This window comes from Xiphophorus hellerii, chromosome 2, assembly GCF_003331165.1.
Source record: "Xiphophorus hellerii strain 12219 chromosome 2, Xiphophorus_hellerii-4.1, whole genome shotgun sequence".
In the NCBI taxonomy this organism is placed as follows: Eukaryota; Metazoa; Chordata; class Actinopteri; order Cyprinodontiformes; family Poeciliidae; genus Xiphophorus; species Xiphophorus hellerii.
In genome coordinates, this window is record NC_045673.1 from 17,389,079 (window position 1) to 17,401,220 (window position 12,142).

The 12,142-nt window shown below is 37.4% G+C and overlaps 1 protein-coding gene across 1 annotated transcript in view; it reads left to right on the forward strand.

Moving 5' to 3' along the window:
• amn1 (antagonist of mitotic exit network 1 homolog (S. cerevisiae)) overlaps positions 1–12,142 on the forward strand; it is a 213,512-nt gene that overhangs the window by 42,378 nt on the left and 158,992 nt on the right. The gene's annotated exons all lie outside the window — the stretch shown is intronic.

The following is a 12,142-nucleotide window of genomic DNA, read 5'->3' on the forward strand; positions in this document are numbered from 1 at the left end:
ATTTCTAATGAAATATAATAAATCAACAAAAAAAGAGCTTTCTTGAGGAGCTCTGCACAGCATTACCAGCTGCGGGTTTATGGCTGATGTTAGGGAGATTTTGATCCTGATAATCTTCCAGGTGCAAAAGAAAAACAAACAAACTCACGTTGGTCACAACCAGTCAGTCACCGCAGAAGGGAAATAGGGCTACTAAAAAAGGAATTGAGACGATAATCTTAGAATTCTGAAATATTTTCAGAATTTTGACGTTTTTACAGGCAGGTTTCTTTCATACAACACTTGAAGATAATATAATGTTTGCTCTTGCTGAAAGAACTCACAGAGGATCAAATACTGCTGTGAAAACTGGCGAGATCTTTTCAGGTTAACGCAGAAAACAGATCATTAAAGCCTGGGAGACATAAGTAATGTTGTATTTTGATTTACTAATGATTATAAAATAAGTATTCTTGTGTTTTGGTTTACTGATAATTATAAAATAAGCAATCTTGCATTTTGGTTTATTGATGATTATGCAAAGAGTTTGATGTAATGAAATGTGAATCAAGAAATGAATGAAATGGTGAATTGAAAGTTGATAATAAAATTCAACAAATACATTTTAAAAGAGGTTATGTTGAAGAATAAAATTAGAAGGTAATTGTGGTTAATGTTTTATGATGATCATACAACATAAATAGAATTGTAACTGGAGTAATCATACATTGTGTGCTCTATAGGGACATGTAATTCCCAGACTGTGTTATAACTAGAACAGAAGTCAGAGTCAGAAAAGGGTCTGAGCTGAGCGGGAAGACAGGGGAACTCCAAAAAAAGGAACTGGGCATTTGTCCCAGTTCTTCTGGCACTTCAAACCAGAATGATGAAGTGGAAACAGATTGTCAGTGGCTTAACAAACAAAGAAGGAGAAGTGAACAAGGCGTTGACCAATGTGGAAAGGTTGGGTACTTTCCCACAAAGCCATCGAACGTTCAAGAAGTCACATAGGCCATTGCCACATACACAATCATGGGGAGGAGAAATTATAAAAACCCATGAAAAGAGGAACAAGGAGTTCTTACTCTCCAGTGCTGAGGTCAAGCCAACATGAAGACGCTGACAGAAGATCAGCGGAGGACCGCACCCTGGAACCACAGGGAGGTGAAGACTCCGCACTGCTAGAAAGGGACAAGAGCCATCAACCCTCAGCCCTGGTTCCTGTTTTGAATGCCGCTCTGCGCCCAAACCAAAGATCTCAAGGCTGCTGCAACAGTCTTGGTGAATGGACAAAGGCCACTGAGTGATGAAGATCTGAGTGTTCCGAAGACAACAACCAGTTCTGCTTTGCTTCTATTCTGAAGAGGATTTTGCCGTACAAAGACAAAACTCAAACTAAGGACAGCAAAACCTTCTGTTGCCGAGATCATCAACTATCTGAGTTTGAGTTGAACTGCACCCCAAAGCCTTTCTCAGTAAATTAGTGACACAGTATAGGGAAAAAGGATAGGAAAGGATGAAGGTGATTTTAATAATTTTTATTCTTAATCTGTAATCATTGATAATTAACCTATTTGTCATTCATCCTTGCTAAAAGCTTGCTTAATTAAGACGAATTAAAATTCTAATGAGATTTGTGGACAGTGAAATTAATTGAGTCATCTATTGTGTTTGGTTCTTCTAATTAGTGTAAAACTTATGAACATGTTTCTAGAAATGCGGTGGCTTCAGAAGTTTCTTTAGTGTTGGTAAAATGACAACCTTGAGGTTTATGTTAGGCTGCACAGTGGCACAGTTGGTAGCACTGTTGCCTTGCAACAAGAAGGTCTTGGGTTTGACTCCCGGCCTGGAGTCTTTCTGCACGGAGTTTGCATGTTCCCCCTGTGCATGCCTGGGTTCTCTCCGGGTACTCCGGCTTCCTCCCACAGTGGGTACTCCGGCTTCTTCCCACAGTCCAAAAACATGACTGTTAGGTCTCTCTAAATTTTCCCTAGGTGTGTGTGCATGGTTGTTTGTCCTCCTGTCTATTTCTGATTTCTGTGTTGCCCTGCGACAGACTGGCAACCTGTCCAGGGTGAACCCGCCTCTCGCCCAGAACGTTAGCTGGAGATCGGCACCAGCACCTCCCGACCAAACTAGGGACAAGGGTGTTAGAAAATGGATGGATGGGTTTATGTTGAGCCACTAAAATTGTCTAGTTTGTAACAAGTGCTTGTTGTTGATAGGGAGAAATGATCATTGTCGGAGGAGTAAAATAGTGCATAAATGTTAAACTGGAGCAGATGTTCAGTGTGTATTTCCAAATGGAGATTTCTTTCTCTTTTTTGTAAATACAACTTTACCCAGTTTAAAATCAAATCAGAACTAGCTTGACTTTGTGCACCACACAGACTTTATTATGTTTTAATGTAAAAACTCAAATACTGTGAACACACCTAAATAATATATGACTTTTTTATTCAGTTTAAGTTAAGCTTTATAAAATTATAAAGACATACGAAGGGAAAAAGTACAGTGGAAACGAACGTTTTGAGCATTTTTATAGGACTGGGGGAGTCTCTTGCTAGTTTTTGTTTATCCACCAATGAATAAAATCATCCCTCAGTTTTCATCTCTCTTCCTTTCTTTTTATCCTCATTTTCTGATGGACATCAGACACACGTTTGCATTCAGTGGCAAAATGAAACATCAGTCCTACTACTAGCATCCCATCCCCACCAGAAAGCCAGACCTCTGATATCTGTTCAGTCAGACACAGCACTCCACCTCAGCAAGGAGTGCATGAAAGTCCCTTCCTGTGCAGATCTGGTGGAATGTAGAGACAAAGCACTTGTGACCTTTGGAGTAAATAATACGATGGCTTACACAATTACCACTTCCTTCAGACATTCTTTCACTTTTTAAGGAAAAGCACTCAATCTTGTTTCTTCCCACTTTTACTTTCATGTCCAACGTGGCTCACACTCCACTTTGATTTACTTTATTGAATAAATATTATAATCCTTTTCATTGGTTGCAGATATCTGCTATCAATCAGACATTTGTTTGCACATATTAAAAAGCAGCAGTTTTTCAGATGTGCAAACATATTCTGCTAACTGTAGATAGATTTGCACAATTTGACTTATGTATTTACTTCCTTTAAAATTGAAATGAACCGGCATTATTTCGCCCAAAACTGACTAATTCCATATTTTTCTCTCAGCTTGATTTAATAAAAAAAAAAGAGAGGAAATAATTACCACAGTTTCATAAAATTTGTTTCAGCTTGTTTTACAAAACTTGAATGTTTAGATGTCAAAAAATACTCTTGTGCCATGATTATTGTATGATTGTTTTTTTTTTCTCTCTACAAAACACCCTGAAAATATCATGAGATTAAAGAACTCTATGAGGTGGGCATCAAAGGTTGGATAAGGTCCTTTGGTGAACTCTGGAAAAGATTAGATGACTGTGGCTTGCAGACTGGTGCGCTACTTCACCAGCAGGTGAAGCAATCCCTGCTTAAACCGCCAGGTGGTGCCATTGCACAGCAGACGAAAAAGAGCGATAACAAATAAGAAAAACAAAACGATATGAGGACGGGAGGGAATATCTAAAAATAAAGACAGGCAAAGACAACTCATAATTAAAATAAACAAGTAAAATGGCACAAATATTTGTTTTAACCAAGAATAATAAGTGTTGATATAAATAACTGCTGCATTGCTGCACGTAACCCAAAGAATCCAGCATCTTTTGACATTTTCATTTATTTAATTTTGTGTTTTTTCCAAATGCTCTAGTTCGAAGCCAGTTGATGTATAGAAATCGTAAATAAACTCTGAATTTGAACTTGTCTTTATATACAACTTGTATGGCTTTAGTGGATTAATTGCAGAATGGGTCTGTGAAAAAGCTGTCAAATCAGAACAGAGTTAGTTATCATTCTGGACCCATCAGGCCCCTGAGAAAACAGAGCCGTGCACTATTAAGGCTACATGTGATGAATGTGGTCAGCATTAAGTGAGATGAGGCCAATGTCAGGAAAAAAAGCCTTCCTTCACTCTGAACCGGCAACTTTAAATAAAACAAGTTTTTGCGTCCTTGATGTAGTTTCTTGACGTCAGCAGCAGAATGACAAGTTTCCACAAACTTTATGGAAAGTGTTGCTCAGTCAGATTGGTTGAGGACAAAAAGTTAAGGCCTTTTTTCCTGCATTATTATATCTACTTAGCTTCAACATCTCCATAGGGATTTTACACAACCTCCATAATACTTGTGAAGTAAAACAAACATATTTTATGTTGTTTTTGGTGTTTGCTTTATATAACCCAAAACAATAAATTTGGTCTCTTGTCAAGTCTGAATCTTTTAATAAATGTTTAAAGTGGTGACACCAGCAGAACCATTTGTGAGGTTCAAAATGTACTACTTTCTCATTAGTTTGGATCAACTTCCTGATTTCATTTTCCGTCTTTTATGTTGAGTAAATGGAACCATAAAACAATTTAATGATACGCTTGATCTAAAGCTTGCATTAACAGACTGATTGAAAGATACGTTTCACTAAACCATAACTTTAATTCCACAATATCTTCTCTCGCTAAATGTTTTTATCTCGATTTATGCAAATGAACCAATTAGCATGCTTCTGAGGAATACTGCTCTTTGTGCAAGAATGAGCTCAGTAATGTCCTCTCAAGAACAAGCAGCGCATTGGTGCTCACAAAAGCAAAAGATCACGATATTGTTCACTGGACTATGATAAGAAACAATTCTTCAGAATAATTTATTTTCAGCTTTTGTTTAGTTATGTTTTTCCTTTAGCTGGTTCTGCTAAGTGAAGTTGAATTCAATCAATTTGTTTACAGGAAACAGACAAGAATTACTGTGTCAGATGATGGTTTGGTAATATAAACGAATGAAATCGCACCATCTGTTCGCTTACAGGTAAACAGGTAGGGGTGTCCACTCAGACCAGAATGTTTTAGTGAACAACACACAAATCTGTAAATTGGGCTGCATGAGAACCCAAGAAGGTTTCCATGATTCTCAGTATAGTCCTGTGAACAGATGTAAAAATAGTTTGAAGATCATTAGAAGCAATAGCTTGATCCATTTCTTTTCTCTGACTTCATCAATCTCTCACAATGTGGAAAAGATTTTGGCCCAGGCTTCTTCACCTCATTGGTTTAGCTCACATTGTTTTATGTAAATCTATATAATTGTTCCCTTCCAACATTGCTACACCTTGGTTGTTTTTTAATGACCATTCTGCTGTGAATACGCTGCTGTCTCAGGGGTTATTGTCCTGGTTTGTTTGGACAGATTGTCTCCCATTTGACTCCACAATATTTTGTTGTACACAAATGTGCATATTTGCCACGATTTCTGCATGCAAATCAAAGTCAAAACAAAACAAAACAAAAAAACACCACTATGCTTGAGCGGTCTGGTTTTTCAAAACATGGTACTGTGCGGTTGAGCCAAACATCTCAACTTTAGTTTAATTTGTCCAGAGGATATTCTTCCAGAAGGCTTGTGATTAATTCAGATGTAACTTTTCAGACTTACACCATTCTGCAATCTTCATTTTAGAGAGAAAAGGGTTTCTTTATGCAACCTTTCCAAAAACAACTTGTTCAGTCTTTTCCTAATTGTCCCAATGTGAACATGCTAAATGAGGTTGGTAGATGAAGCTCTTGGTTTTTATTAATTTTTTTAGGAGCATTGCGTGCTCTTCTTAGGATAATGAGAGCCATGGCTCTGTTCTTGATCATTTTGTTAAATAGAATGATTAATCCCATTACTGAAACCTACAATATTTAATACAAAATACTCACACATAGCAGGCCATGTCCATTCAAAGTCAGTCTTGTTGTGTCATAAAGGGTCATGTACTTCTCACCTCCAGAGAAGTAAACCTTCAGATTTCCCTTCATCATGCTTTTGATGAAACAAGTTTAAGTTTTTGGTTTTGGTTTTGGGAGACACAGAAAGTCACTCAATCAAGTAATTAAAGTGTTCAAGCAGACACACTGGTGAGCCAGACGTGAACCCAGCAGCCCCATACAGCAGATAGTTACAGCGGTTAGCTAGTCCAGTTCCTCTGGACGACTCACTGCCCTTATTTCTTGCATTTCAGTTTCTTCAGTCTGGACAAAGGCTCCACCAGCCGTCACCAACATGAACAAACTATAGCTTTAGGTATTACATCTTGCTAAAACTTTTATCACCAACTTTTGCTTCCAATTTTTGGAGAATATACTATTTATTTGTTGTGTTGGGTGTGTATGTGAGGATTGATGGCTCACAACTGCAGACCAAATCTCCCAGTGGGCACAAATAAAGTAAGCTGAACTTGAATTTAAGATTTGCCTTGGACATCCACTCATGGGAATATTGGCACTTGTCTTAAACGTTTCTCACTATAAACTGCTGGACTTTTCTAAATTTGAAAAACACCAGCAGTTGCTCCTCCAAGGTTATTCCTGTTCTCTCGTTTCCTTGGATTGTTTTCGCAGACAACCCTGGGCAGACGCCTCTAGAAAAGCAAACTCCTACTTTGCATGTATTAATAAAGTACATTTGATTGGCAGCCTCTACATGTTATATTGCCGCTGAAATCCTAACCAAGCAGCAAGCGTGTACTTAGTTTGTACTAAAGGAAATTTAAAGGAGACAAATGTGTCTCTCCTTTAGATCTTGCTAAAAAAAAAGCAAATTGATGAAGCCTGTTATCTGTTTATTTATCTGTTTACTGGTGAAGAAATCTGCTCTTCACATCAGAGATATTCATCAAATAGATTCCTTTAATGATGTCTTTTGGACAGGCCTGTTGTTTTGTTATTTTCCTGATATCTTCCATGTTTGGTACCTTAGTAATTTTTCTCCATTTCCAACACGGAAACAGCAGGGTGAGAAATTGAGCTGCCTGCCGTGTGATGTTTTGTATTAATTACGCATCATTTTGTACATCCCGGGGGAATGTTTTGCACCGACTTTGATAGCAGGTTTAAAAAGAATTTTCTACTTGCTACTTAGGTCATCTGTAAGAAAATATGGTTTTATGACTGCAATAAACAATATCTCCCAGCATCATTCATTCATTCATTCATTCATTCATAAGAATCAGCTGTTTCAAACCCAAGCTACATCCAAACTAAATGGGGTTATGGTGCGATATAAAGTTTTCAGAAAATGTTAAATTAAATTAAAGAATCACAAAAATGGCACAGCTCTCTTGAAGCAGCCTTTGTTTGTGTATAATTTTTTAAAACATCTAGTGCCACACAACAAAATGAAGACAAATTATCTTTAGCAGAGATGGACTTAGAGGGAAAAGAGGATTTAAACAGAAAGACAAAGTGCATTTAGATGTTGTCTGTGGAATAAACACAGCCGTTATTTAAAGGTTTTAGACAGCACAAAGAGCTGAAGCTGCTACTCCCTCGAAAGTTTCAGACTCAGAAAAAAACGTCACTGCAAAACAGACTGAAAGCAAACCGTTTCTCCCTGAAAGGCTGGTGCTTGAAAGGCACCTGTAAGATGTGAAGCAGTAGGAGGCAGCGGTGGTGAATGACAGAGAAAATGGGGAGGGAGGCGCCGATAGATGGAGTTCACACACAAGCAGAGGAGCTTCTCTTTAAAACTCTCTGCATCAACCAGATTGAGTGAGCAGCAGGCGACCGTGGTTAATGTCTCCGAGGAGTGTTTGGATAGAGGGACAGCGCTCAGTGTGCCGCTCGAGCTGAAAGGATTGTTTGTACTGAGAGAGACAACAGATGAGGCACAGTGGGGAGGATTCCCAGGTAGTTCAAGGTTGAAGCACAACTTTCCCCACAACAGCACCACAGAGAGTGCAGGGTGGTGTGTTGCAGAGACAAAACTGTGAGCATGCAAGGAGCAGCGATGAAATTACTTCCAGTTATTTTGCTTTGTTATTTTTAAGAACATCTTCATGCTGGGAGAAGAGACACTTCGCTATGAAAAAAAAAAAAAATACACAACACCATTTATTTAGGGTTGTAGACACAGGCAGAAAATGTATTTTAAGATTATTGGGCACAACAACTGCAAAATAAAATTGGAAAAATGACTATTTGGTAAGATGAATGATGTAAGCAAAGAAAACAAGAGAAAGTATCAAAGAGCTTGCTGTTAATCCCAGCTGGCTAAACTCAGCAAGGCCTGCCTTTGGTGACTGAACAACGTTGAACCAAGGTAAGGTAATCTTTCTTAGTTCTGCTGTAGAAATTCTGGTGCTGAAAACTGACACATCAAGGCTGATGCCAGCTCTCGTTTTCAGCTCCTGTTCCTTTTTTTCCTCCCATCTTAGGTTTAAATTAGATACCGAATCTTGAACTGGGCTATTAAATCCGTTTCTTCAGTTTTCTGAGAGACAAACAAGCTGTTGAAATATTTTATAAATATATGTAATATTTTGCAGTCATAAAATTGACCCTGTTTAGAAAAAATTGATAATTACTGTTTTAATTATGTTTGAGTATGCTTACATTTAATTCATGTTTTCATTAAATACTAGCGGTCAGTCACTGACTCTTCTTACAATCTTTTGTTGAGGTTTAATTATGTTTGACTAATTCTAGGTAAATAATAATCCTGAGAATTGTCCAGAAATCTTTTTAAATGTAGCAGTATCTGAAAGGTAAAGGATTTGTCTTTCTTTTAAAATCTCAGTGATGCAATATAACTTCACATTACTATAAAATGTTTCACTTGCATCTCACGTTGAGATTTTCATGGTGTTTTGCTGTCAGGAGAAGATGCTTACTGCACTTGATTAGAAGCTCTTTCTATTTCCTCCAGCTGCACGGTTCACCTGGGGAATTAAAGGGAGGATCAACATCTTTCTTTTCTGGGAGGCTCATGGAAGCAAAATGCCGTAGGACATGAAGAGGGATGGTCCGCACCAAAACATTGATAAACATGTTCAACCCATATACAAATACTCAGGGGATGACTTTGACCTTCAACCTTTCCTCTTTTCTTTTTCCCAGTACTTTTTTGCTTTTCCTGCTTCACTCATCACCTCCAACAAATATACAGAGTACAAAATTTACATTGTTTAGTGATGATTCTTTAAGTAGGCACTATTTTCATCCAAGTTTGTCTCAGTTTTATCGACAGCAGGCCCTACAAAGCACTGTCTACTCAAAAAATCCGTAATCTTCTTAAACTATTCGCAAATGTATTTTGTTCAAACAAGAAAGTTATTGCATTTAAAGGCTGTTTAGGAACAGAATATCATGTTTTGCTGTTTTGAAGGTGACAGTATGCTTCACAGGAGACAGTGTTGTCACCTGATGTGTGCAGCTGCATAGCCGGCACACATCTGTTATCTCTCATGCATGAAGCTCAGTTGACTGTGCTGAAAATCATATGCTAAGTCGTTCTAACACTGGTTAGCTTTATCTAATAGTCAGTTTTAAACATTATTTTATTTTGATTCACAGAGTCAACATTATTTGCGAAAAGTTTAATTTACCAAAAAAGAAAAGGGTCTATCGTTCCTTAGACGTGGAGAATAATGCCTCTTGAGTGAGTCTGATTGATTAAAATTCACCATAAAGTTTCATTCATTTGATTTATGAAAATCTTTTTTAAGAGAAAACAAAAACAAAAAAAATCTGGCATTTGTAATTGGGACCAAAATGGGACTCATAATTGAATGTTTTTGTAGTTTTGTGTAAAGTTGGCCTTGATACATTTTCCTGGTTCGGCTAAAAGATGAGAGTCATCAGGCAGAACCCGGACAAAGACCTAATTAAAACCCCTCATAGAGGTAGACAGAAGTTGTAATTCTCAGTGGTATTTGTCAATTTCAGTCACACAGAAAGTATGACATAATAAGTTCTTATTATAAAAATGTCAGAATTATTCTTATTTGATTTGAGGGGTATAAATATTTAGGTGAATTTCAGTCCTATGTGTTTATTCTTAGCGCCTGAGAAATTATTTAGCAACGTTTGACATTGAACAATTATCATATCTTCAAAGTCATATAACTTGAGTCTATTCTATATCACAATGGTGGTGGGGAAACCGTTCTTCCATGATAAGCAAGACAACTTGTCTAAAGTTGTTTGCGAGATGTTAAATTTAGTTTATAAAATTGTTTCGGTTTTTCTGAACCTTCATGTGAAATTTGTATCTGCTTGTATTTAAACTGAGTGTATGCCAAATGGCCAGCAAATGCAGAAAAACCAATCTCTAAAGATTTCACTCTAGGATAGAAAAATCCCAAAAGGTTCAAAGCAAACTAAGTCAAGTAAGGTAAATGTATCTAACTTCATGGAGCCGTGGTTGGAAAACATCTTAAGTTTGAGGACAAATAAAGAGTGCAAACGTGTACAGATGGTAAGTAGGACAGATACACAGAGTCCTTGAGAACTGTGGACACTGTCAAACAAACCCATCTGCAGAGGCCTGCAAAATGATTTAATAATGATGTTTTTGAGTAAATTTGAAATCCTAAATTAAATTTACATCCGATTATTCATAGACAAATCAAGAAAAAAGAGAGGTCTGATGTTCCCCATGAGGGAACACAAAGCGACATAAAGGAATTCAGTCCACTTTGTTTTTAGATGCATTATTTACTTAGTCTTTGCTCTCACTCAGACAGTCTGCAGTTCTTGATTTCTTGATCATATCAGATCATCTACTTTTAGGAAACTGATTGCGAAACTGATTTGATGTTTAGACTTCTGATATCAGCCTTTAACATTTTACCTTAGTCATAACTTTACAGCCGTCTTTCTGGATTGAGGTTTTGTATTTTGTCTGGGATTCTGTGGGATTTCTTTGGGTTTTGATAGACCAACATTCAACATCCATAGGCCATATTTATTTTATCCATGCAGGGCAAATGTCGTGGAAAAAATATTATTTCCAATTGCGGCTGCTTTTCTCCCCCAGTCACTGGATGAGAGGAGGAGTACACCCAGATGAGGTCGCCAGTCCAACTCATGGCAACATGTTCATAGCATGCATATTTAAAGTTCAGCAACAAAGGATTTCAAACAGTTGTGACTGTTGGACAAAACGCCTCCTTTTCAGATTGACAGGCAGCAATAGCTGCTTCTGTTAGGTCACTGCTGATGTTTTATTACCTTGGCTTCCTGTCAGTATAAACCTGAACGCCGTAGAGCGGGAAACTGACAAAAACTGTCATGGATGTCAATGCATAACGGTGCTGGAAAACATTCAAACTTTCTTTTTTCTTCTTTGACTGTACATATGTCAGGTTGAGAATGAGTGAATTCTACGACTTTTGACTCATTTTTAATGAAACATTGGTATAAATTATACACATTTCTTGTGCCAAGCATCCCCTGAAACGCCGAGGGAATTTGAAAACATTTTGACTGTCATGGATATACTGTACATGTTGGCAGATAAAATGAAGAAGCCCAAGACAATTCTGCTTGAGAAAGTGAAGAAATGCAAGAAACCTTACAAGGACCAGACAAGTGCAAACATAAAACTGGCTTTGACTTGTTGGAGAAACCAAAGGGGAGAAAAAAACCAACATTGAAATTGCTTGTTGCTGTTGACTACTGGTTAATAATAACTCATAATTGTAATTTTTCTGTGTGGTGTTGTGTTTGCTTTGCTTGACTCTGTCTGTGAAGTTATACATTGATTTTAATCACTTAAACATTAGGATATACGTATTAAACAGCATTTTAGTCTCTGTTGAAATTGGCAGGGACTCTTTTGAAAAGCTCGACACCTTGACTGCAGCTGGGTGTGAATCAAAGGACATTCTTGTAAGAAAAGCAGTGATTATCCCTCTGATATGCATCAGTGCTTATTTATCAGCACAGTCTAAACACTGAGGCACCTCTTGTTAGGGATACCTCCAAGCTGTAATTACTCAATATGTCAAATTTGTGCCAGATTTAACAGAGGCAGGTGTTTAGATTGAACTTTAAAAGTATTTAATTCTCCTTTGTTGTTTTATGTAGTCACGCCATGAGGGAGCAATGATCCAAAAATAAGTGTACTTTTACTTACACACGACAGAGAAAACAATTTTCATAATTATCATTTTGATAGCACCTCAGCTCACAAGCAGGCCGTCCCAAAATCAAGATCAAAGACAAGCTTGTTAGGACAAAATAGGTCAGAAATGTAATAATGTGAGTTAAGAATA